This window comes from Zalophus californianus, chromosome 1 (genome assembly GCF_009762305.2).
Source record: "Zalophus californianus isolate mZalCal1 chromosome 1, mZalCal1.pri.v2, whole genome shotgun sequence".
Lineage (NCBI taxonomy): Eukaryota > Metazoa > Chordata > Mammalia > Carnivora > Otariidae > Zalophus > Zalophus californianus.
Genome location: NC_045595.1, coordinates 45881190 through 45885852, shown reverse-complemented (window position 1 = coordinate 45885852; position 4663 = coordinate 45881190). Strand labels below are relative to the sequence as shown.

The window sequence follows — 4663 nt, the reverse complement described above, 5'->3', positions numbered from 1 at the left end:
TCACCCACTTCTACTCAGCTTGTGCCCATTTTCTCACCTGAAGAACTGATCCTATTGGACCAATGACCAGTGGGAAATATGTGGGAAGCCCAGCTTTCCGAAGACAATGAAAACATTTTCCCAGCTCATATTCAGATGCATGTCCTGATAGGCTAACACCACAAATGAATTCTCTGGTTTTGTAATTTTGTGCTAAAAAACATTCCCATATACCATGAACGTTAAGTTACCTATTTTTTTTTTTACAACTTTTAGAAAGTGTTTTTTTCCATCAATCTTTTTTCCATTTTATTTGAGTTTGTGGAACAGTAGCTGAAGAGACCACTCAGTGTCTGCTCCCACCCATTCAGTGGCCTGAGTAGTGGGAGCTGCAAATTAGTCTTCAGTGGCAGGCTGAGCACCCAGTCTTCAGTAGGGAACTGCTTAATGGCACAAAGGGCACCTGCACACCTTCAGATCAGTCTGTGGCTTCAGGTTGAGTAGCAGTGAACTCGGAAACTGGAACAGTCCATTCATCCTAAAATTCTTCCTTGGTCACAGTCTTTCAGCAGCAACCTGTTCTTCCATCTCAGTATTTTCAGGTTCTCCGTAGAAGTTGAGATCCAGCATGACCTTCCATGGGTGTTCACAGGAAATGGCGCCACACATGTACAGAACTTCCTGGGCCAGCATCCACCACATCGGACCCACTGAGTGATCTCTGTTGTTATTGCAAGGGATGGAAGTGTCCACATAGCACAGAGAAGAGTCTGTGTTACACAGAGAAATGATAGGCAGGTTAATATAAGACACCTCTGTGAGAGGCTGGTGGTCCACCATAAGATCAGTAACCACTGGAAGTCTGGGCTCCTGGAAGGCTGCCTGGATCTGGTTAGTGAAGTTTCCAGAGTGAACCAGCAGTAGGAATGGCTCCAGCAGCAGCAGCAGCACACTTCAGCACAGCTCACTGGCCACTATTCCTGGATGATGTGACACTGACATCAGCCAGGTGTTGAGTGTCAACAAAGGCCTGAGCTGCCAACAGAAGCATTTCTCAGGTTTTCTTAGGATTGATGATGCAGATGCCATCACTTTTCCTTTTGTAGATGTACTATTCCATTTGGAAGTCAAGGTTTGTGCCACCTAAGTGGATTCCTGCTGCAGGGAATTTGAGAACATCCTCCTCCTTCACTTGCAGGACATCAAGGGCTCCAGACACTATGAAAGTTTCCCTTTAAGTGACAACAAGAACCCATAACAATTCCATATGGACCTCCCTCTGGGTAGTGTGGAAGTGCTTAATTTATCTATTTTTAAAAGCACTGTAAAAACCCAGTAGTGCCTACCTAACATCATTCTTTTATAACCTTTAATTTGCTGCAAGTTAGCTAAATGTAAAGTTGATGTTTAACCATATGTAGCAAGTGCTTCCTAACCATCATCAAAGCATTCTGTGCACTATTAGACTCTATCCACAGTTGACTTGGTCAGGGACACTGTGTGAGGCTGTGAAGAGTGCATGCTGCCCAGTTTGGGGATGAGCCATGATATGACCATAGGAATGCTGCCCTCCAGAGCAGTGCATTGTGTCCTCTGCATGGCCACAATGATCTGATGTTCAGGTACATGCATTTCAGGTTTGGAAACATATTAGTTTTGGGGCTGCTGTAACTAAGTACCACAGACTGGTACTTAAACAACAAAAGTATACTGTTTCATAGTTGTGGAGACTGGAGTCCAAGATCAAGGTACCCTCAGAGTTCAGTCCTTCTGAGGATTGCGAGGGAGGGATCCCTGTTCCAGGCCCCTCTCCTTAGCTTGTAGATGACCATTTTCTCTCTTGGTCTCTTCACATCACCTTCCCCTTATGCATGTATTCTCCTCTGTCCAAATTTCCTCTTTTAATAAGATCTCCATTCATATTGGATTAGGGCCTACCCTAATGCTTTCATTTTAACTCAGTTACTTCTATAAAGACTCTATTTCCAAATAAGGTCACATTTTGAGGTACTAGGAGTTATGACTTCTTTTTGGTGGGAACACAATTCAAACCATAACAACTCCTAACAGATGAAAAGAAAATCTAGTCCCATCTTCATGGGAAAGAGACTGGGTTCAGAATTCCAGCTCTCCTCGTACTAGCTATGTCCAGGTTAGAGAGGAACATGTAGGACTGCATCCCAAGCCAACTTCAATAGCAGCTTGGACTGGACTGGAATTAAGGGCAGGGTTACAGACAGGAAGGGATAATGTGGTATTAATTAGGAAACTAAGGAAGAATTCATGTTTATGTGTTAGGACAGGCATTACCCCAGATTATTCTGGTAGCATACCTATGACAAGGCTAATTTAATTTGACACAATCCACTGCAGGAAATGTACATATGTGTAGGTATGAAGAGGGTGGTCTGGATCATTTAAAAAACTGGGCAGAATAGAACATCTCGAGGAAGAAGCAGACAGCTCAGGAGACTAGTGGAAGCTACACATCCATGGACTATTTGCAAAGATCCTCTGAGTCTCAGAGGCAGTTCAGTCTACCCTGGTCACTGCCACACAGCCCTGCTCAGCATCCAGGCATCCTACCCCTGTCAACCTCCACATAGGTACCCTAAGAGCCTCCTGGATTTGAGAATACCCATGCTGCCTTGTGTGCGGAGATGGCTGAGGCCTTTACCGTGAGACCTCAAAATGCCCAGAAATAGAAACATAGTATATAAACCATATATTTTTAAAACACTTAAATATGTTTATATATATAAAATACACAAATACATATTTGTTATGTATACATATATAATACATATCGTACAGAAATATATGTATTATATATGCTTAATATATAATACATATATTTAAAATATGTAAGTATATATAAATACATGAATATATAACACATTTAAAATATGTATATATTTATATACATATATTTTATATAATATATATTTTAAAACATGTTTCAAAAATAAATATATAATTTTTCAATATATTTCAAAATAAAATATATAATTTTATTTTATTTATCTTATTTTTTTTTTTACATATTTACTGCAGAGATTCATGTGATATGAGAGAGAGGAGAGACATAGGAAGTCATGGAGTATAAACCATATATAAATTTATATGTAAAAATATATATTTAACCTTCCTTTTCTATTTCAGCAAGCTCCTAATGGTTATCAAGAGCTGTTATTGATAAGTATTATCAATAGAGATATTGTGGGAACTGAGGCAAATAGCCAGAATGTACACTACCAGCCTTAGGAGAAAACTTACAACAGCATAAAGTAGCAGATGTGTGGTTTTCTCCCTTTTCATAAGATCCTGGGACAATACACAGCAATCTAGCATAGCTGGAAATCAGATTCTGGCAAAGAGATTGCCATTCTTGGAATTTGGGGCTTTTAGGATTAATTATTAGGAAAGCGTCAGCTCTTCCTTGCTGTTGTTGGTGGCCAGCCGGGATATAACACAATGAAGAGTGAGCTCCAGCTGCATATTGTGAACTCAGCATTTATGGTTGGGGATACCAGCCTCTCCCCTGAAGTGGTTAGTGGGCTGGAGTCTGAGGGTTGTGATTGCAGCTGTATGATCTAGCAAGCTATTGGCAGGATTTTCCACATTAGTGTTCAGGCTGGCATGATTGGGGGAGTGGGGTCCAAGACTTGCCACCATTGACCAGGATTAATGCCTTCAGCAATAGGCCATTGATGAATTTTCATGCAACTTTTTAGAAAGCTAACTTCTTTCCTGGGAGGCCTGCCTTCCCAGGATAAGTCTTGGACATAACCCTTCCCTCTGAAGGGAAGTGGTATAAGTATAGGGAGCAGAGATAGGTAGGCAGCAGATATTCAACACTTTAACCCTTCTGTTCCATCCCTCTGTTCTTACGTACTACAGAGTCAAGGTTTGAATGCGAATGTTTTTATTCCCAGTCCACTGTCTTTGTAATATCCTTCAGCTCTTCATCTTTTTCTTTTTTTCAGGAATGGTTGTGGAGCCTGTGAGAGTTTTTTGGTTTTGATTTATATAATATATATTATAAGACAAGGAGGGTTTTTTTTTTTTGGCAAAAGCAGTTGTGCCCCCAAAACCCCAAAATAAAGATTTACTCTAGGATGATGAAGTTATCCTCTGATCTTTGTTGGTTTGAGGGACTCTTGAACTCATATGAATACTTTATTCATTTTTTTCCATATTAGGACTTGAATTTTTATCACCTCCTTCAGTTCTTTCTTCTGAAAGAATCAATTCTTGTTTTAAATTATTAATTAAAAATTGTATATGCTTTGGAGCACCTGGTGGCTCAGTTGGTTAAGCGTCTGACTCTTGATTTAGGGTTGTGGGATCGAGCCCTGCATGGGGCTCCGTGGGGAATCTGAGGATTCTCCTTTTCAGTCTTCTCCACTCCCACTCACGCATGCACACTCTCCCTCAAATGAATAAATAAATCCTTAAAAAAATTATATATGTTTTAGGCCATGTGTCATGGATTTCCAGTTTCATTGCTTTTGTTTGGTGTTTTGCTTCTTGCCAATCCTTGACAGTCACTCATAATTCCACCAAACTGTTTGCCATAAGTGGAAATAACTACCTTTGTCAGCTTGGAATAAAGAGTTGCAGAATTAAATTGCACATTGTGTGCCATTCCTGAAACTGAAATAGTTATATATTTTATAAATGT

General features: G+C 40.1%; 1 pseudogene; it reads right to left on the bottom strand.

The window, feature by feature from the left end:
- Positions 1–288: 288 nt before the first annotated feature.
- LOC118356915 lies at positions 289–2621 on the bottom strand (annotated as a pseudogene).
- Positions 2622–4663: the final 2042 nt, after the last annotated feature.